This window comes from Canis lupus, chromosome 27, assembly GCF_011100685.1.
Source record: "Canis lupus familiaris isolate Mischka breed German Shepherd chromosome 27, alternate assembly UU_Cfam_GSD_1.0, whole genome shotgun sequence".
NCBI lineage: Eukaryota > Metazoa > Chordata > Mammalia > Carnivora > Canidae > Canis > Canis lupus.
Window position 1 is genome coordinate 27,328,958 of NC_049248.1, and position 22,422 is coordinate 27,351,379.

At 43.5% G+C, this 22,422-nt stretch overlaps 1 long non-coding RNA gene across 4 annotated transcripts; it reads left to right on the top strand.

Annotated features, from left to right (window-relative positions):
• The first annotated feature begins 147 nt into the window (after positions 1-147).
• Positions 148-21,370, top strand: LOC119866407. Of its 4 annotated transcripts, XR_005379988.1 has the most exons (5): positions 148-456; positions 4,799-4,996; positions 10,970-11,283; positions 17,936-18,057; positions 18,872-21,370. It is a non-coding gene; the product is annotated as an uncharacterized LOC119866407 (long non-coding RNA). The 4 variants fall into 4 exon arrangements; XR_005379985.1 differs by lacking the exons at positions 17,936-18,057; positions 18,872-21,370 and having other exon boundaries at positions 10,970-13,648; XR_005379986.1 differs by lacking the exons at positions 148-456; positions 17,936-18,057; positions 18,872-21,370 and adding an exon at positions 3,782-4,563 and having other exon boundaries at positions 10,970-13,648.
• The last annotated feature ends 1,052 nt before the right edge of the window (positions 21,371-22,422 follow it).

Here is a 22,422-nt window from a genome sequence, read left to right on the forward strand (position 1 = left end):
TTGGTGGGAATGCAAAAATGATGCAGTCCAGTTTGGAAATTTAGTGATTTCTTACAAAGTTAAGCATACTCTTTCCAGACAGTCCAGCAGTTGTGCTCCTTGGTATTTATCCGAAGGAACTAAAAACTTATGTCCACACAGAAGCCTGCACATGGACGTTTGCATCAACTCGATTCATAATTGTAAAAACCTGGAAGCAAACAAGATGCCCTTCAGGAGGCAGGCCGGGAAGCGTCGTGCGGCCTGCAGCCCCCGCTTGGCCCTGCAGCTTGGTCTCCCCCGGCCCTAGCTCCCAGGCAACACACGAAGAAAAACTGGCTGCACTTGCAGTACCCGTGGCCCCGTGACTGGGGCTTCTCACAGCGGCCCCAGGAAGCACCGACCGCCGTGGGCTCACAGGGCTTTTCTGGGAGAGGCAGAGACTGTAATGATTCTGACCCCACAGTTACCCAGATGGTAAGTGGAAATGTCTCTGGACACTTCGTGTAGAGTTTTTTTTCCACTATATCACACACAGGCTGTATGAGCCCACACATGGATTAACCGTGACCTGCTTCACTCTGGCTCACATATCTGGGTACAGATGAAAAAAAAAAAAATCCATGCTTTCAGTTAAACTACACTAATGACTTGGACAGTATGTGGCTAAATAAGAGTTCAGAAACTGTTAGCTTGCAGACAGGATTGGTCCTAAGGGCCCATTTTATTTGGCTCCCTGAGTATTTTCTATATATTAAAAAAAAAAAGTGTTGCAATATCTTCAGTTGGGAATATTTTTACATAAAAATCCACATTTTCAGATTCTCTTAAAAAAAACCGCATCCGGCAGCATGACAATTGGCTGAAATGGGTTTGTCATTATATTGTCCTTTCGGTTAGTGGTTTTCAAGCTCAGCGCTACTGACGTTTGGGGCTGTACAGTTCTCTGTTGCGGGCAGCTGTCCTTGCACTGTGGGATGTTTCATAGCATCCCTGTCCTATACCCCCAGATGCCAAGAGCAGTAGCACCTTCCCACTGTGTGACAACCAGTTGTGACACTGTCACATGTACCCGGGGGGGGGGGGCACGTTGCCTCAGGTTGGAGGTTTGACAAACCATGCTGGAGGCATTTGAGTAGCGAACCCTGGAAAGCAGCATTCTAGAGCTGGCAAAGATGAAGTGAAACCCCCTCTAATGGTGTAGGAGACTGAAGCCCGGCCGAAGAGGTGACATAACCTGCCCAAGGGGGCATAACTAGGACAACTATGACAGCTCTAGGTTGGGCCGCAAGTCCTCTGAATCCTGGTGTGCCTTCCCCTCGACCTGCTGCCTGCCACGGCCCACTGCCTGCCAGCTCCTGCCTTCTCTCCTTACTGCTAGGATGGTCACTGGTCACTCTCCTACACATGCACCCCGATCCCTGCCGTCGTGCTTGGGTCACACGGAGCAGCTCTTCACTTAAGAGGAGCATCTCCGGGTGTAGGTGGTCCCTACTGTCCCCTCAGATAGGAAGGGGGATTTCAGAAACATTACCTTAGTCTCTGTTCCACTCATTTAACACAGGATTCTCCTCATTCCCGGCCTATTTAGATCACCAGTCTCTTCTGCATTCTTCTGAGCTCCACGTTTCCTCTAAAGCCACTTACAAAATGTGCCGCCAGAACCAAATGTTTGCCTGAAGTCATTTGTCACTCTGAAAACTCCTCTGGAATGTGGTCGTTATACAACAGTTGGATGACATTGTTTATACACTTAGAATTTGTTTCACCATCTCAGGTCTCATCCTTTTTGATAAGATCAGTTTAAGAACATATTAACGATTTCCCACAAGAGATTTTTTTTTTTAATAGAGTAAGAGATTCTTTTGATGTCAGAAAGTTCCAGACAAGGCTCACTGGACCAGGAGCCTCCAGCACGTAGGTTGTGGTTCTACCACTGTCTGAGCACATGGGCTAAGCAATCTGTAGCCCTCTCAACTAAAAAACACTGTGTTTTGGGGGCACTGGAGCAGCTCAGTTGGTTGAAGCTGGTTTCGGCTCAGGTGGGGATCACAGGGTTGTGAGATCGAGCCCCATGTCAGACTTTGCACTCAGTGTGAAATCTGCTTGAGGATTCTCTCTCTCTCTCAATCTGCCCTCTCCCTCACGTGGACACTCACACACACTCTCTCAATAAACCTTAAAAAAAAAAACCACAGTGTTCTTTTCTTTTTATTTTATTTATTCAAGAGAAACAGAGAGAGAGAGAGAGAGAGAGGCAGAGACACAGACAGAGAGAGAAGCAGGCTCCATGCAGGGAGCCCAACGTGGGACTCGATCCCGGGTCTCCAGGATCATGCCCTGGGCTGATGGCAGGCGCTAAACCGCTGGGCCACCCGGGCTGCCCCCACACAGTGTTCTGATGGCCACTTAGACCCTTTGAATCTCTCACATTGAATTGAATTCTTATTTTTTCATTAGAGTCCATGTGAAATTTCTCCCCTGACTCTCGTTCTAATGGTCAGACTATTTCATTTTTGACAGAGAAAGCCCCAAAGACACTTATCGTAAAATATTCCTTTACACACCCACAGGGGGATTGCTCCACAGTTTAATTTGAAATTTTTCTAGTTGTCAGTGAAATACTATCTTAGTACATAGTAGTGTGCCAAATGGGCAAGTAACTTCACTCAGGGTATGTCCTTCTTGGGTGTCCAGCTGAATGTAAGAATCATCTGAGCGTGGGATGATGCATAAATCACCCTCCTCCCATACCACTGCTATCAATTCTCCCTTCCAACATGGTAGGACGTGTCTTATGCCTTCCTATATTGTGATCTGGGTTGATGGAGCGCTACCATGTGACCCCTCTCTACTGTAGAGTCCCACTGCCATATGTATGCTTATTGTCTTGTTTCTATTCTGGATATATCTTTCTCTGGCATAGTTTCCTACTGTCTTGGCTTCCAGTCATCTTCTTTTTTCTATCTGTTCTGTTCTTAGAACTTGAAAGAAAAAGAATCCTTGCATGAAAGGCAATGATAGCAGCACGGCAGTGTGTACAAGGGACGTGGGTAACATTCCTTTGTGTAATGTTTTGGGTCGGCTCATTTATGAGGTGTGTTTGAACCAATGGAGTAGGGGAAGAAATTCCCCAGAAGCCCAGATGCATGCCAGAATTGAAGAAATGAGTTGGGCATTGGACTCCCCCAACACACACCAAATTGTGCATAGAGAACCGAAAGACAGGCCACCAGTGATAATCTGATCAGGATTGGTTGGGGCACTGGGCAGGGCTGAGGCCACCGAGAAGCCTTCACTGTCTAAAACCCAGCAGGGCCAGGAGGCCAGTGCAGTGCCTGTCCCTTTATCTCCAAACTTCAGTCATTCTTAATCAGACCCACATTTGCGAGCCTCTGTGCGAAGGCACACATACCTTTGTCTTTTGTCTCTATATCTAGAATGAAATCAAATAGACTGATTTAAATTTTTGCTTATTATTTTTTTTAATTTTTATTTATTATTTATGATAGTCACAGAGAGAGAGAGAGGCAGAGACATAGGCAGAGGGCGAAGCAGGCTCCATGCACTGGGAGCCCGACGTGGGATTCGATCCCGGGTCTCCAGGATTGCGCCCTGGGCCAAAGGCAGGCGCCAAACTGCTGCACCACCCAGGGATCCCAATTTTTGCTTATTATTAAAAAAAAAAAAGCCACCCACATTACCACCAATTGAACCTCGGCTTTGTGTCAAACATTCCACCTATATTATTTTAGCAGAAGATCACAGGAAGCTCTAAGGATGGTTGCTAGCTGCCCTTGAGTCTGTGTGCCCTTTTTCTTCGTTAGCAAGACAAGTCCTGCACTGTAGCTGGGCACGTGGCATCCCTTCCCAAGGCTCGGTCCTGTACTTTGTGGTACAGATTGCTGTGACCACATGACCATGTGCTAGCCAATGGCATGCGAGCTGAAAGAGGTACCCGACTTGCAGTTCATGCCCCAAAAGGGGGAAAGATTGTGCCCTCGCCCTTCCCTTTCTCCTTTTTTCACTGGCCAGAATGTGAAGGCAAGAGTTGGGAACAGACAGTTTAGCCCTGAGGTGAAAGATGAGTGTGGAAGATGCAAAACAGGATCCCAGGAGCCTGGTCCCAAACTGGAGAGCTGGCCTCTCAGCTCTGGACTGGCTGTGTTCAGACCGTATCATGAGAGAGGAAAATCCTGCCTCTCTTAAGTCGCAATTATTTTGACTTTTGTTACAATAGCCAGACCTGTTTTCTAATGAACACTGGCATTCATTTTTATACCCTTTGTGCAAACGAGCATCTGGACCTCAAAGAGACAAATAACTTGCCTGAAACTGCTTATAGAACAGTCCCCTCAAGCTGCTCAAATATGATACTTTCTCTTAGAATTCCTCTCTGATATGGAAATGCCAGTGAAGTCGTGCAGCTCTTCCCCCACACCAAAGGAATAGCCAAATCTGAAGGAAACGTGTTCTGGAGCATCTGCCTGGCTGAGTGGGCAAGTGTCCATTCTGTTAACTTCCATCCTGAACTCCCACCTCTTCAGAAGCTGAGTTAGTTTTGAGGTTCAGGTAACCTATATGGTAGGTCAATGAATCTTAAAAATGATCATCTCACTTAGTATTTCCTTACCAGCATTTTACACTTAAGGGCTTTTATGTGGAGTTTTACGTATTTAAAACAGAGTTATTTAGCACTAGAACAGAGATTATGTTGCAAGATATTTTGTTTGTTTATTTAACATTTTAAAATATTGTGTGTTAGTGAGATTTGGGTTGTGAGAGCCATCATGGCATCTCTGACTTGTTTTCTTTCCAGCAGTACCGAGACGCTTACTTGTGTGATGCCAAAAAATGAGATATGACAGCCAGCGTTTGCTTCAGTCTCCTCCGACAAAGAGAGGATGCATCTTCATGGTGATCTCAGCACTTCTGATGCCATTTGGAAATTTGGAAACAGCTTGACTATATTTGTGAGCCATAACTTGATCTCAGTCATCTCCAAAGCTATTTCCGGGTTAGTCAGAATCGTAAGGGCACTTAGAGGGAGAGGCAGGAGGAGACAATTCTTTCCCTTCTGCATAGGAGTGGGAGTGACTGAGCCATGAATGCCAAAGCTGGGGATGAGAGGAAAGACCAGATGAAATGCCAAGAGAGCCAAGATAGCAAAGAGAGAGGGGTCAGAGGTCAAAACAAACAAGGATCCAACCAGGCTGGGAAGGGTTCATCCACACCACGCCAAAGCTTTTGGAGACTGGGGAAAAGGAAAGTGTTGAAAGAAAATTTAAAGAGCTTTCCTTGATATGAATATTTTACTGAATGAGAAATGAACTGGTCACAACGAGGGGTCCTTCCAACCCAGGAATACAAGGCTCAGAGGTGTGATGTTACAGGATGGCTTAGAAAGTGACAATGAGGAAGTTGCTTAACCTTCACAACGATTGGTTATTACGGTGGAGGTTTCCAGATGGCAGGGCATTGGTTAAAAGTACTTACCTTATACCATTTGAGGAAGATATTTTCTTTGATGACTATTGGTGGCATTTACAAGGTAAGTTCCATGTATGCTCATAGAATAAACTAGATTGAGTTTTGCTTACTTGGCTTAAATAGTTCTGTCTTCTTAGGAGATGTTCAAGCCTGGTCTTCATTTTATTTTCTTTTAATTAAAATAAAAATTGTTGGATGTCTATTATGTGCCAGAAAATCAAATCCTGTAGATGGTATAATTATCACCATTTCATAGCTGAGAAAAATGGTCTCAAAAAAGTTAGCCCAATGGATGTCACACAACTGATGAATAGTAAATCTGGGATTCAGACTCTGGTCTACCAAAAGTCTGTGTTCCTTCCTTCCATCACAATGACTCCAGAGCAGAAAGGCAGCCAACAGAGGGTAGGTTGTAATGAACCGGATAGAATTGACAAGGAGTCAGACCTAGACTTTGTGAAACCACACGGGGACAGGGTAACATCTAGCACAAGACTTTTAGGGGTGGGCTGTCTTCAGGAAAACACGTCGGTAAACTGCCCTGGGTATGGGCCATGAGGTCCCAAGGTCAAGGCATAGAAGATAAAGGCAATACCCAATTTCTCTACAAAGTAAGTTAGCTAGAATTTGGGACATAAGCAAGAAATTCAACAAGAGGGGAAGAGTTAAAAAGAAAAGAAGGAGCCCAGCACATGGTGGGAGGTGGAAGCACAGAGATGGCCGGGAAGCGAAGTCCTGGAGATGAGGGAGCTGAGAGGTTTAGAAGCATAGAAATGTGTAACATTTAATCCTAAACTGACCGGTTGCCTCACTGTTAACTCCAGCAGTTCCCTTAATTGTCCTTTAAAAGTTTGTCACCCACACTTGCACAACCTTGTGTTTGAGACAGGCTCAAACAGGAAAAAAGAACTGCTTCGTGCAGAGGACGAGGTGAGAGCAGAGAGGAGAATAGGCACGGACAAGAGAGGCGTCCATACATGGAGCGATTCGGCCGGAGCTGGAGGTGGCCAGGACACTTATAAACATCCTCCTGCCCACATGTCAAAGATTAACAGGGAGTCTGAAAGACTTGCTGAGTGGCTTACCTCATAAGGCATGAGAATTCAAAACAATTTCATCTAAATCTGCAAGGGCAAGTTGACTTTAGCCAACATCTGGTATATGAAAAGAAGGTATTTCTCAAAGTGCTACTCGAGGAAGTGAGTGGCCTTGGGCGGCAGTGAATTCCCCATCCTTGGTCGTGTTTAGGCAAAGGTAGTACAAACCCCAGGTGTGGTGGTGGTAGGGCAGACTCAGGTGTCAGAAGGGAGAGACTCTCCAACCTGTTGAACCCCCTCCCAACGCTGAGGGCCCTGATTCTAGGTCTATAAAGGCAACTTGAATTAAGTATCCAAGCAAACGAGTGGTATTTGGCAATGCACCGACAAAGCTCGGAGTGAAGGGGGGAGGAAGTCCACTCAACGAGTTAAAAGTAAAACTGAACCATTAATATCCAGATAAAGTCGCCTGGCTATTGAGACATGCTTCTGGTTCAAGGAAGCCTTTCTCTGTGCATTCCCAGGGGTGTGGTTTACGCAGCCCAGGGTTTGCTTTTCGAGCAGGTGGATAAATGTGCCTTGTCTTGAATGGGCACTCGAGCTTCAGTGTCTGCGGAACAGGGATCTAATGTTGAGGACTTCTTCTCTTGAGATTTAGGTCTGAACCTGACCACCTTTGTCCCAGCTCATGAGGTCCAAGGGCTGGAGGCACCCAGAGGGAGTGAGAGCTCATCAGCTTCACGAGATGTGGAAGGGAAAGAGGGAAAGAAAGAGGGAAAGAATCAACAATATACAGAGATAGTCAGGAACAACTAGCTCTCTTTTCTCCCCTGCCTCGCCAGGAAAAAAAAAAAAAAAAAAAAAAAAAACCCAGATGCTGCTTCAGTCCTTGACTGTTTGCAAGGACAAAGTATATACCAATGGCTAAAGGACAACTAAAAAAGATCATACAGCTGGGGAGGCGGGGGGGGGGATAAAAATCTTCCTGGATCTTCTCTCAAAATGTGCCCAGAATAGTATGTTCCTGCAATTTGGAGAAAAATACCTGAGTAAATATGATATCCTGCCAGTGCTCAAATTTTGTCTGAACCAGGGATGAAGATAGCTTGGGTACACGAAATTCATAGATAAACCATAAACTTACAAAAAGCAGACTTTATTCATTTGAATTTCAGCTTGTAAGGTATTTCTCCACCCACTCATAGTAGAAGGACCATGAGTAGTTAGAAGTCATGGGGGAGGAGGAGCGGCAAATAACTTACATCAACCACAAACTAGATTGTCAGCCCGGGAGAGTTGAGTGTAGACCTCAATAGTTTCTGATATTTGAATTAAGAATAAAAGTTCCCATATGAAGCCAGTCTAGGAAAGGCATTCTTGATAATTCTCTCAAACTCTCTCATGTGTTAGATTGCTCCACTGAGCAGGACTGAACATGCCCCTGGGGGCACCCCCACTTCAATTAGGTTCGAGAGACCAAGGAGTTCAGTTCCTGCCCCAGAGCCTCTTCCCTCTGTGGTAACTAGAAGTAAATTGACAACCTCACCTAGTAGTTCTGGAAGACTGAATCACATTTAAGTTACCTCTTGGCTTTAGAAATGATTTTATTTCATTCAACAAGCATTCTGAAGTCCTTCCTCCAATTCAGACATCGTGCTGGCTGCTTTGGAATAGCTTGGAACCTAGTGAATATGATGTTCACACAAACAAATTAAAACCCGATAAAACCACTAAAGTGCAGAGTGTACCATGTACCCAGGTGTGCCTTGGACTTTGGGAAAGGCCTCGAAACAGAAGAGGAGACTCACCTGAGCCTCTGATGATGGTTGAATGTGAGTTTATCAGCGAGAAAGAGTAAATGACATTTTGGGAGGAAGGAATAGTACCTCACAAAGAGTGAGAGATTATGACCGTGGCATAAGGAGAACAAGTAGTGTCAGGTTCAAAGTAGTACATTGTACTCTGTGGCTACGTAAGAATTTTCCTGGAAAATGAACAAATGCATGGCAAAGGTCAAGTGCTTCTCTGCGTTTGAAGTTCAGCAACTCTAGAGATACTGACTCAGAGCAAAAGGAAATAATACACCTTGACTGTTTTTGTTTTTGTTTTTGTGATACTCCAAGTGTCAAGGGACTTAGGGATTATTTTCTCTGGAATAGTCAGGGCTGCTTCATGGGTGTGTGACCTGCAACCACACAGAGTTCCATGTTTAGAAGCCTCTGGTCTTCAATAAATTGCTCTGTGGTTGCTGTCTTGAAATTCTTTGACTCATCATGGTCCAGAGGTCCCATATTTCACTGAGTCCCCCAAAATGATGTAGATGATCCTGAGAATAGGATATTTTCAGAGAATTTGAAGTAGTTCAGTATTGTTTTATATAAAATGGAAGGAAGGAGCGGTGGCTAATGAAGTTGAGCATGTAGGCAGGGGAAGAGGTTGAAAAGTCTGGAAGCCTTGTTAAGCATTTAAAATTTGCCTCTGGGAGAAGGATAGTCATGGAAGATATTGAACAGGAAAGTAACAAGAGGAGATTTAACTTCTAGATCACTCTAGTGTGATGTAGGTGAGGGAAGGGAAATGTCACAAATTTTTTCCCATTTAAAAATAATGCCTTATGGGACGCCTGGGTGGCTCAGCGGTTGAACATTTGACTTGGGTTCAGGGCGTGATCCTGGGGTTCTGGGATCAAGTCCCACATCAGATTCCCTGTGGGGAGCCTGCTTCTCCCTCAACCTATGTCTCTGCCTCTCTCCATTCCCTCATGAATAAATAAATAAAATCTTTAAAAATGAATAAATAAATAAATAAAATTAATGCCTTTCATTGTTCAAATTTCACTTATCAGGTCCAAATTTTTGATCCATGTTAAAATGGAAAAGTCCTGAGAAGAATTACTGCTATGATTAGTGTACATTTTTGGGGTAAATTAAGATAGCAAGATCTGTGAGCACCTTAGAGAACTTGAGGTAGCAAAGAGCAGATGGAAAATAGGAAGCTGAGGGTTCTGTTTGGAGATGGGGGCCATAGAGAGGCTGAGCCTTTAGGGGAAAGCTTAGGCTTGTTTTTTTTCATTTTGCACAAGACCAGCCAGATCCACATGAAAGATTTTTTCCTTTAAAATTGCTTTCAGCACTCCCTGCCCAGAGTCCTTTAGTGCAGTGGTTCTCAAAGTGTGGTTCCCCGGAAAGCAGCATCAATGTCATTTTTAGAAACGCATTCTCTGCCCTCCATTTCAGATACACTGACTCTACAACTGTGGAGGGGAGACCCCACAATCCACTGCCACCAGCCCTCCAGGTGGCCCTCGTGCAGCTGAGAACTATTGCATCATTAGAAGTCATCTATGTCCCTAGAAAAGGAGGGAAAAAAAGTAGACATGCTTGTCTGGTATTAGAATGGATAAGCAAATGTGATTCTAATGCCAAGAAGAAATTCAGGCTTTGTCCTAAACATGCTTTTAATGGAACTATATTCAGTGAGTGATGTAAGATATATATGATATATACGATAGCAGTGTCTTTGTAGGTGATGATTCCATAGTTCAAGAATGACTTTAAAAGGTCATATTTTATTAAACAGACTCTGAATCATGATGCTGGAGCTGACAATGGTATTTACCAAAGCAAGATAAAGATGATTCTTTTTTTCCCCCTATGCAAGTACGATTGTTTTATGGGAAGCATGTTTCACTTGTACCATCATCTTCCAGAGGATAATCTCTGCTGATAGTGCTGGAATAGTTCATTTCTTGGGGCCTTACATTGGTAGGATCACGGCTATGTTAATACGTGTCCAAAAGTTGCTTTCGTTTACATAGTCTATAATATTTCTGAAATGGAGTCTAAGTTGCTGTTAATACCAGCATTTCTCAGATTCTTTCCATTGTCTTCCATGAGTAATCCAATATACATGGAAGGAAAAAGAGTAAACACTTTTGTGATAATCCAAATCTTTCCAATGGAATTTTAAACAATCTGACAGTTCAGTCTTGTTAAAAAGTGATATAAAATAAATGCTTCTTAGCAAACAATTGTCCAGTAAGTATTATAATTCTGTCTCATATTCTCACAGTGGATTGTTTTCTGAGTCTTTCAGTGGAATTCTTTCAAATTAGAGCTCAATGATCTTCTTTATATTTTATCCAAGGTTTGAAACACATGAACCTGTCTCTACTTACTCAAACAATGGCCTCTATTATGGTGTCTTTTTCTTTAAATCCAAATATTATATTCAGCATTTTAGGAATTCCCTATTCCAAATACAGGCAATTAAATTGTCTATAAGTTACTCAGAGCCTTAGAAAATGAAATGAAATAGGAGTTTGTACTTTGAAATGAGTTCAAAAATGTGTACCATTTGTCAATGCTAGTCTCTGTCAAATAGTCCTCATTATCTTCTGGTTCTGCTGTTAACAGACGAAATAATCTGACACAGACTTCTCTAACAAAAATATTTCCTTCTAGGAGAAGCCTGGCCTTTCTCAGTAATCAGGAATCAAATTCTTGACCTTGAAGATGGGAGAAAGAACAGAATGCTTCTTGGTACCACTATCAGCTGGATGAAATTTGAAAACATCCCCCAGGATAAAAAGGGGGACATGCACGGATATTTGTACTGCTTTTACCAATATCTAGGATGAACTTGGAGCCAGTAGGCTGGTACTCCAGAGAAAGAGAAAACCAAGTCGGGAGCTTTGGAAACACACGCCTGAGGCCAGGGCTCAGATGCAAGGGTCATCAGGCATCAGGACTCTGAGTTGAGACCAGAATGAAGAGTGGTCAGTATCACTTTCAATGACTGTTTACCAAACCACCTTTGTATTCACCCTTTTAATTTAGGGTCCCCAAAGTATGGTCCTGTTCTTATGCTCTCATAAACTTCAGTAAAACCAGGAAGTAAACAAGTGTTTATTGAACCGACTTACAGGAAGGAATGAAAGAATGGTGGTCTCCTTAATCATTTCAGGAAATTTGAATATTAACCTAAATGAATTTCTAAGTAGTAGAGGCAATGAGAAGAAAATGTTTGGGAGCAAGAGCCTCTTTCTAAAAGCAAAGAGACTAGGGTCATAAACTCATCTCTTTTCTCCCCGACTTCCTCCTCCACCTCCCTCCACATAATATCCTTCTTGGTGGCAGGTATAGGACATCCATCTGTGCTATTTTCCTCCTCCATCAGGTTCTTGCCTGGTGCCTGGAACCCACACTGCTCTGTCTTCCTCCATTAGTAAGAACAAGGAAATTGCCTACCGAACAACAGTTCTACTTAGATATCCTAGAGGGACTATAAATGCCATCTGAAAAAATCACTCCCTACACCCATACCTGCTGAAGGACCTCTGTTATCATGGTATCATTGCCCACTTGGCCAAGTGAAGAGTTTGGAGATACTTGGTTCCCTAGGTGGTACTTGAGCTACCATGAAGGTTTGCGTAGGAGTTTGTATGCAGTGTGAAGCGTGGGGGGAAGAGGTGTTTTGGAAAACAGAGATTGTGTCTCAATGATAGTGACAATGTTTCCATACTGAAGCACCGTAATGCATGTGGATGATTCAGAAACAGAATAAGGTTGTGCCAGACAGACACGAAGCCCGGAAGCACCATGGTTCCTTTCTCCTATAAAACACAGTCCAACAAGCAAACCAAAAGTAATTGGAACCAATCCATATTTTTCCTCAGTTTCTCAGGAGATGGTCAAAGGTGGGCTGGCATAGATGAAGTATGTTTTCATGCCCAAGAAAAGTAGCAACCTGTTGCACAAATCCATTCTCCCCTTATTCACCATGCTTCACACTCATCGCTCCCTAATATCTTCTAAAATCCTCCCAACTCTCAACTCCCAACTTCAATTCTCATTCTCTTTCCCATATAAATCTTGCAGCTTCTCCAGATTACCCCCAGCTATTAACTTACACCAAACTTCATAATAAGGCCCAGGTGGGGATCCCTGGGTGGCGCAGTGGTTTGGCGCCTGCCTTTGGCCCAGGGCGTGATCCTGGAGACCCGGGATCGAATCCCACGTCGGGCTCCCGGTGCATGGAGCCTGCTTCTCCCTCTGTGTCTCTGCCTCTCTCTCTCTCTCTCTCTGTGACTATCATAAATAAATAAATAAAAATTAAAAAAAAAATAAGGCCCAGGTGAATGTGTGCGTCTGCGTTGGTAGGGAGCCTCTCCTGGAGTGACGGAAATGGGCTGATTCATTCACTTTGTCTCTGCCTGCCACGCTCCTCCTCCAGCTATCTGCATGACTTTCTTAAAAACCCCACTACCGAAAACACACAAACAAAAAAGCCGAAGAAGAAAAAGAAAGCCAAACTTGAAAATAAAAAGGTGAGTAGTTTGTCTTTTCAGCGTGCTTTAGGTACCTTGTTTAATAGGCTCCCACAAGGGTGGTTTAGGGAAATGTACTCTATTTGGCTCACTGTTTACTAGTGATTAAAAGGCCTAGAGGTAGTGAAGTTTCTCGTTAGTTTGTAGATTTTCTTCCAGGAGACACCAAATAATCTCTGTCTGTTAGAGAATTTCCAAGAATAGAGTTTATATCAAATATAGTAGGACTTTAACCAGATTTGTCTCTAATCTAACATTTTTTTCTTAGTTGAGCATTCCGTTATTAAACTTCCTGTGAACACTGGATTTTTGAATTCCCTTTAAACCAGTCTTAACATTTTATTGATCCTTTACTAACTACCAAGCAGAATGAATTTTTGACATGTGTTCAGTTTCTATTTATATGAGAGTTGCTTTCTGACTTTTTGAAAATTACACTTTAACAACTCTCATGGAACCCTAACTTCCTTCAGATGCCTGCTCAAATGCCGCTTTCCTGTGGAGGCTTTCCTCGACCACGCAATGGAAAATAAGACCTTGTGTAGATACTCAGCATTTCCTAGCTCCCTTCCTTTGCTTCCCTATAGTATTTATGTCCATTTGATATTTTATTTTGATTTTTCTTTTGTCTTTAGCCACTAGAATGGAAGCTCTGTGAATTTAGGGACTCTACAGCCCACTCCCTGATCAATAACTGGCAAATAGGGATCCCTGGGTGGCGCAGCGGTTTGGCGCCTGCCTTTGGCCCAGGGCGCGGTCCTGGAGACCCGGGATCGAATCCCACATCGGGCTCCCGGTGCATGGAGCCTGCTTCTCCCTCTGCCTGTGTCTCTGCCTCTCTCTCTCTCTCTCTCTCTCTGTGTGCCTATCATAAATAAATAAAAGTTTAAAAAAAAAATAACTGGCAAATAATGAGTACTCAATGAACAGTGCCTGAATGAATGAATATACTACTATCAGGCCTCCCTGCTACTCAAAGACTAATTACATTGTGTACAGCCACCCTTATCAACCCTACACTTGGAATTATGGTGTAATAGTAAAAGTACTGAAGTTGTATTTATTTTTCTGTCTCCATTGAGTGATTTCTGGGCCCTTTCATGAGACAGATACCTTTGCAAGTTTAGTTTTCATCTGTTAATGGGAGCAGTAACACAGGTGAGAGGCCATCGATAACCTCGCCTGGTGCACTTGAACTTAGTAAAGACCAACATAAAGGCCAATGTAAGTGGCATTATCACTGTTGTCGCATTGCTTCTCTGTTAGTAGTGAGTGTCTAGGATGACAGCTTTCAGGCACTAGGAAGTCTTCCAGAGGCTTCAAGACTAATACTCAACCTGAAAACATCTTCCTCTTACCTGGACAGCACTTCCTGGGAAAACACATTTTTCAGGTAGTTTTACTTCAGTACCAGTGGGCTTTTCTCCTCGTAGAGCATGTGAATAAGAAAAGGAACTAACTTATGAAGTATTTTACCATTTTGCCTAAATAAGGGACAGGAGAACGCACCAGGAAGTCTCAGAGCCAAACTGAGCTCAGATGTAAGATACATCTCAGCAACAGCTCTGAGGAAAGCATCTCCTTAAAATACAGATTTGTACCGCTTCGACGTCAGAAAATCTTTTTCCAAAACAGTTTTATTTTCCCCTGCTCAACAGCTAGAAATTTCTTAGGAGTGAGTGTCTTCCCTAAAACAACAAACCGTCCTCTTTTAGCTCTGTGCCCTCAGAGAAAATAAGACGACCTCAGAGATTTGAGTTTCCAAAGCCTCAGCACTTGCAGACAGTAAGCAGAATAGCAGGAGACTTCGCCCACGGTCACGATCTGGTGGTACAGTGGGAAATCTGTTTTTGGAAGCTAAAATCAATGGGAAATCCTTGAGCTGGGAGACTCTGAGGTTTAGCAGCTTAGATAGCAGAGCTGGTAATATGCGGACGAAGAGAACCGAAGAAAGCCCTGTGTCAGGGAGCACTTCTACTGTAACTACATTAGGAACAGTCTCCTGATGCTAAGCCTAGGGCGTCTCTATCCAAGTTCAACAGAAATTATAAGAATCCTCCAATCACTTCTCAGAAGAGCAGAGAGCATCTTCCATGCAAGAATCAGAAAGTGGGGTGGCCTGGAGCCTCTTCTAGAGAAAGGTTAGAAGTTACCAGGCATTCAAATCAGTTCACCTCAGCAGGAAGACCCTAAGAATGCTTTCCGGCTCTCCTCTGGATCCTCCCTCTAAATTCCTTATCAACTATCTCCACTTCCCCAGGTCAAGTCAAAGATCTCAGCAAGCAGGAAATATCCTTTTTCTTACTATGACACAAAACCAAAAGACTGGTTCATGGGTGGTTACCCTTTTAGTATCTTAGTGTAGGTAGGCTCATGCTGCAGAGTATGCTCTTCTCAGAAGAATTGGAAACTTCTCTTCGGTAGGTGACAGCAAACCTACTTGAAAATTACTTCTCCTGTCAAAATAACACTGATGGTAATAGTTCCTGTCATAGAGAGAGCATGGGCCATGGAGTCAAATGCATTCCTGACTCCACTGCTTACTATTTGTCCGTTTCCTAAGCCAGTTACTTGACCGCTGTGTGCTTTAGTTTGCTCAACTGAAAGTGGAGATCGACAAGGAAAATAATAACAGCAAACAATTTCAGTTGTTTCCTAGGTGCTAAACATTAGTCCAGTGTTTTGCCTTCATTAACTAATTTACACCTTTAACCTTATGAGGCAGGTGCCTTTGTTAGGTGACTCCTGAGTCTCCTGCACTCTCTTGAGTGCCAAAGACTCTCGATACCTGTGAAGGACGACAATGTGCTTCATGGGCACTATCTCATTTAGTCCTCAGAGCACCCTTATGGGGAAGGCACTCTTCTCTGATCCATTTTACACTTGAGAAAACTGAGGTGCAGGGAAGTTAAGTAACTTACCCAAAGACTCAGTAATGGTGCTGGGAATCATAGTCAGACTCTAAACGCCTTGCTCTTCAATATTATGCATCATGATATTTGTTCCCCTAGAACTCCCCCATTTGTTAAAGGGGAATGAAACCAACTCAAATCATATGTTTGTGAATGGGAAACTTGAACTTTTTTTAAAAAAGGATGGCTGAAGATCTGCCTTCAGTGCTTGCATCAAAATAAACAGAACTGATAGACACAATCAAAATCTCTGGCTTTAATTTTGTTGTTGTTGGGTTTTTTTCCCCTTTGGTACAAGATTTTATGATGAAGTTTCCATGAGAAAAGGGATCCTGTGGTCATGTAAAATAATCAACAAAAGGAATGTAGGAAAGGGTACTGGTAAGCCATATGAGGAAATCACTAACAAGATGTTTGTCTCCATACTGACATGAAATTACCCAAACGTATGATTTCACAATCTACGGGATGGCAACAAACTGCCCCCAGAGGGCGCCAAAGTGATCTCTCTCTCTCTCTCTCTCTCTCTCTCTCTCTCTCTCTCTCCTTTTTAAATCTAAGTCTGTAGATCTGATCTGGACCTCCTGCATCTCAGAGGGTTTCTGGATGGTCCTCAAAAAGCCCCTCAGGGCCTTCCTCTGGTTTGGGGTGTGGGCCACGGTCACCCAGAAAGCTAAATGCAGCCGCTGGGTGATAAAAGCCCTGCGGTAAACTGACTTCTAGCTAACCACAGGGCAGCAGAGAGCGTTGAATGCAACCACAAAGTGGTTTGCTGGCACAGAACTTTCCCAACCTTTGGAACGAGATACCAGGGGATGTTGTTTAGTCCCCATCTTGGAAATCTTTCTCTTGGCGAGAGAAAATTCTGATATCCATCAGTCTGAAATCAGCTGGGCATAGCCTTAGGTGGAGGCAGGGGGGCAAGCATGTTGTCTGTGGGAACTCATAACCTCAAAACCAATGGTCTTAATGGAGCTGCTTATGCAGTTAGTTATGAAACAGGCAGGCATATGGATGCCGGCGGGGATTGACAAACTGCATGGAGACTACCAGACCTCTTTGCAATAGGACATTTGTTTTTCTAAAAATGTTGAGAGAAATTATATTTTAATGCAGAACTAGGAGTCCTGGGTGAGCTTCCAGCATCTTCAGGTATGCATGAAGCCCCTAACATGCCTGACATGGACTCCAACAGATGCCCTTTGTTCAGGTCACAATGTTGAGACTCAACAGAACCACTGGCCTCTTGCAATCAGGCTGACGCTTTGGGAGCCCTGTTCTGAAGAAATTGAGATTGACAGTGTTAAGACCTTGAGTTTTTTTCTTTAGAATATCGCCACTGCTTATTCTTTAGCCCTGCCTTTGAGCTAGAAATTGATGTACTTGGCTGATGGGACTAAATTACATGAAAGAATGGCTTTCATCATATTGCTCAATTTAGGGATTTCTTTCATTTCAAAGGCAAGGTTAATTACCTCTAGAAAATGTTAAGCAATTATCCACTAATAATAACAGGGAAGATGCTCCTGGAGCAGCCAACTCAAGGTAGAGGGGGGATTTGTGAGGAAGGCAAGAGACTTAGATTTGAATTAATGATGAAAAATGAAAACTATGTTAAGCTTTTAAAGACTTTAATGGGGAGAGACAAGACTGTTGCCTTAGCCCTTCAGCAGCCTTGGCCGTCAGTTTCTTCCATTTTTATTCCCCCTGGACTCAGAGGAAAGGCCTCTTTAGCGAATTTGGTTTTTGCCTGTAACCACTTATAACCTAGTGGAGGTGACTCAAGTCTTTGGTAATCGGTGGAATATAACAAAGGTGTGAGCTCCTGGGTAAAGCTAAAAAAGAATCTAGTCTGGGGCTTTTTAGTTGCATCCAGGGATGTCCTATTTCTCTGCATATTAAAGTACTCACAGTTCAGAGTCTTGCTCTTAGAGTTCAGGGATGAGTGATGCCTTCCAAAAGCCTGTACCCTTCTGCAGGCCAACACACACACATAAACACACACACACACACACACACACACACACAGAGTGCTATTCTATCTCTCCCTCTCATGCTCAATTTCAAGTCACTGAAAAATGAGAAAGGTTCTAAAAAAATTCTCTGCATTTTGCTCAGCTCAAAATCCTGTGGCAGGTGGATATAAAAAGCACAACAATTGACACTGTTCTTTCTTTGATTTTTTTTAGTTCAAGAAGTAAGGCTGTTGTTTGTGTACAGGAGCTTGTTAACACATGCTAGACTTTGTCCTTGCTGTGGAGACAGTTCTCACGCAGCCCTAGGATTCCTTGGCACCTTCGGAGGAAAGCAGGTCAGTAGGTACAAGGAGATGCTTCAAAGAGTGGGCCCGAAGCTGGTGCTGAATTGGGGGGCGGGGGGCGATGAGATGCTTTTCTATCTCATTAGAGCTGCCTCAGCGCAGAGGATACCTCTTCTAAAAGCAAGCCTAGCAGGAGGCTGTACACTGTTCAAAAAAATCCTGTCACCACATGAATGCATTTCAGTTCCTTTCTTTCCAAAAAGAGTAATTCCCTGATTTCACGGGCTAACCATAAGATGATCTTAGAACCCCCAAATTACAGCTCTTTAACATTTCAGTATTAAACTCATATGTGCTTAGGCCTAAATATGATAAAGTTTACAGGAATTGATCTTGAAACTGAAGCTCAGAGTTTTAAGGATTCCGCAAGGGAGAAAATTATTTAGTTGATGGGAGAAAATTATTTATTTGCAATTATGAACACTGAGAAATCTGGGTTCTCATTTCTGATAGTTAACAGCCACCATCATAATGTGGTGCCTATTTTGGACAGCTTAGGACTTACTGGTAAAGCCTACCTTTGAACATTGAAAGTAAAGAAAAATATGTCATGCAACATATCTGCCAGGTAATACAAGAAGAAATAGAAAACTTTCTAGACACAGAGAGAAATTAGTTAAATTCATTTTACAGAAACCGCACAATCTAAACAGACTTGTTTTCCTTCTTTTTCTTCTGTGAAGTTCCAAGGGTACTTTGTCAACTACGCAAAGCTCCGTTTCCAACCTTCGCTTTTTTTTTTTTTTTTAAACCACATTCTAGCCTTTTCACAGCTTTGAATCTACCTGTTCCTGTTTATTTCCAGGTATGAAATATCACTGAATGTTCACTATGAGAGCTGGGAAGAACAGTCAGAAACTCTTAGTCCCATCCTTCCTTTTATAAACAAAGAAACAGAGACTTTGAGAAGTGGAGAACTTTTATAAGTTCCCACAGCTCATTAATGACAAAACTGGGATGCAAATCCAGACTTCCTGACTCCCAGCACCCCAGAGTCTAGAGTCGGGATCTGGATAGTACATACGACATGAGATCCTCCCCAAGATGTGACAAGCCACTGCAAGACTCCAGGCAGAACGTACAAAAGGCAGCCACAAAGAAAGGGAGGAAGATTTTAGATCTTTGGGACACTGCCTCTTTGCTTCCTCTAAATATTAACTCTCTGACACAAAGCCCCATGATTCCGACCCAAGAAATCACCCTGATGCTTCAGATATTGAGCTAGGAGTGTTCTTATGTCCACACGAGATGCCATGGGAGTTACATTTATACCTAATATAAGTAGATACTAAGCCCAACATAAAATCTTTAAAGGCAAATGTCTTGAAGCATCACAATCTAGACTTGGCCTGTGCTTATAAAGGAATGAAGGTTTGATGACTATAGTGTGCTCATTCATTCATTCATCTCCTCATTGATTCATTCAATGGACCTTATCGAGTACCTTGTCCATGACAGGAGCTACAGTGGTGATCAGGATAGGCATGGCCCTGGCTCCCTCAGCACTTACAATTTCCTGGGTGCAACAGACGTTGAACAAGTATTTAGAGTAAATTATGGAGGAACACACCACAGAACTTCACCAGGAACCAAGTGACCAGATTGATATTCTAACTCAGTAGGTTTTGATGAGGGTAGTTTGGAAAGTGATGGAGACATTTGGGGTTATAATGCTAGAGGGAAGCTCCTAGCCTTTAGGTACCAGGAAGCAAGGCTGCTGAGTGTCTTGTATTTTGTTGTCCAGCCCCTCAATACAGGGAATTTCTCCTACATCCTCTGTGACCTCTAAGTCCTTGTTGGACATTCACAAAGGTGAAAAACCTGCCGAATTACCCAAGTCTGGACTCGACCTTCACTTACAGGTCTACATGAAGTATATTTGTGTAGCTTAAACAGATATGGAATGTTCAAGGAATGAATCCATGCAGAAGATGACATCATGTTTTGTTCAGAACTTACGAGCACCATCTGCAATTTCAGAAAAGCATGCCACTGATAGAAATGCTGCCAATAAAACACAACTCTATCGGGTTACATTTAGAGCTACCTTAGGAAGGTGGAGCAAGTGGGTGCATCAAAATTCATTTTAAAATATAAATTATTTTTTTATTACTCCGTTATATTAGGACAATGGATTAACTCTAGCTTATTTTACCTGTGATTTTCATTCCTGGCTGGTTTGCAAAGGAAAGTGAACAAGATCTCAAGGACCAGGCAGAGAATTGTACTGTTTCTTCTCTCTAGTGTCTGCGAATGCCTTTGATAGTGTCCCTCAGCTGACAGTTTTTGTGGCTCCCCCTACAGAATTGGGCAGGACAGAGGTGCTTTCAGGTCTTCTCTTTTCCTGTTTCAATGACTCTGGCTTGAGAAGATGAGAGATTGAGGAGAAACCCAGACACGTGAAGGGGTATAGGTGTGACGGCCTACGTCTATGTGATTTTTGGCTGCACAATCTGGAAAGCATATATCCATCTAGATTTTTGTTTCCTGGAACACAGCACTCAGAGAATTTTTGTAACCTGTGTATGTGCCATCCAGGAGCTTAGAGCCACAAGAAAGAGTTCAGATGCCAGATAGTGGCAGTGAATGCAGAGAGACCCAGGAGCCCACAAGCACAGAACATCAGCCTTTTATCCAGTTCTACCTATGACTTCACTTTTCTGGCTGAGGCAGCGCAGGAGAGAGTCCGAATCAATGATGGGCAGACGTACTGCACCGTGGACTGCACGATGTTTAGAGAGCTTTAGTGTCCCTGGGAATTTGGCATCCTCAGCCACCGTGATGCTCTCAGGCCCTTTCTGATAACCTCATATTTCCTAACCTCCCGCAAAACAAGGGTGTTGCAATGCAGGTTTTTGTAGCTGGCCAGCAAATAACTTTCTCTATAGATGGAAAGAGATAACAAGACCCTGTTGACTTCATTTTATGCCTGTTGCTGCACAAATTCAGCCACTTGATAGGTTGGACAAGCAAGACAGAACAGGATCCGGGGAAGACAGGCATTGATAAAAGCAGTAGCCCTGGAAGACGGCTGCCCTGGAAGCTTCAACTACACGTGAACGTAGGACAGACTTGGCCCATGAGGAAGGACCCCCTGATGTCTACAGTAGCTTATAGTTATCAAGCCACCAGTTTGCCTTCTTAAAGAAGTCTGACTGAAGAACTAGACTCACCTTAGATGACGGTTTGTTGGGGCACCTGGGTGGCTCAGTGGGTTAAGTGACTGCCTTCCACTCAGGTCATGATCCAGCATCCTTGAGACCTGCATCAGGCTCCCTGCTCCCTGGGGAGTCTGCTTCTCCCACTGCCCCTCACCCAACTCATGCTCTCTCAAATAAATAAATAACATCTTAAAAAAATAAGAGGTGGCATTGTTGTTTTGTTTTGTTTTTAACCTTTGCGATCTTGACTCTCCAGAACTGAATGAGGCCCCTCTGGTTGGAGTCTGCGATTTGAGCATTTTTAAAATGGTGTTAGTGGGACTCCTATCTCTGTTCTTAAAGGAAACCTATAGCATGACTGCAGTTGGGATTTTTCACTCTGGGGAGGTAGCCCCTGCGTGTGAGGTCAGCTCTCCTGGTAGTGGGGATGAGATGACCAACTTGTTTTGCCAAGGCCTCCAAATTGTCTCAAATGGCAACTAATTTTAGTTGAAATGGACTTCATCCAAATTTGAACCAGGGACCGAGAGGAGCAAGGCTCCGTATCCCATTACCAGAGCTATCCAGATTCTCCATAATACTGTATATTAAATCCTTATAATAAGCTGCTTTGTGAGTCTTGGTGCCGGTTCAGTATTTTCATTGCAGTGATTACCCTATGGTCTGCTGGCCAGCTGAAGCTAGAGTCCTCTTTCCCTTGATACGGTTCCATAACATCTCTCATCGGCCCAGTGAAACTTGTTGTTAAGGGCAGAGCTAATCTATTGCAGCCTGCCCGGCTGCATCATGCCAAGAAACTTGGTGTGTTTCTGTCAGCTATTTCTGTGAGGACAGTTCACTTCTTTGGAAGAGTTTTCGCTCCATCGAGTCAGTGAACAATCCAGCTGCAAAGAATAGCTCTTGCAAACAGCCTCCCCGGCCCATCCTGAAGCGAGGGCCTCTTACCCACACTGACAAAATGAAGGCATTATCTCATATACTGGGTTTTAATACCTGTATGCACATCTGTGTGCCCCAAAGGGAGTTTGGGGGAACTTCTAAAAGATGTACCAGGAATGACATATCCTTGAGTGACATGGTTTGCTAATTCCAACTCCACATCCACTGCCCGCCCACCACTCCAGCTCCTTGTTGGTAGCTTATGACTTGGCGAGGTGCTGGCAATAGAGAGGGGACTAAGGCCATTCCAGGCGAG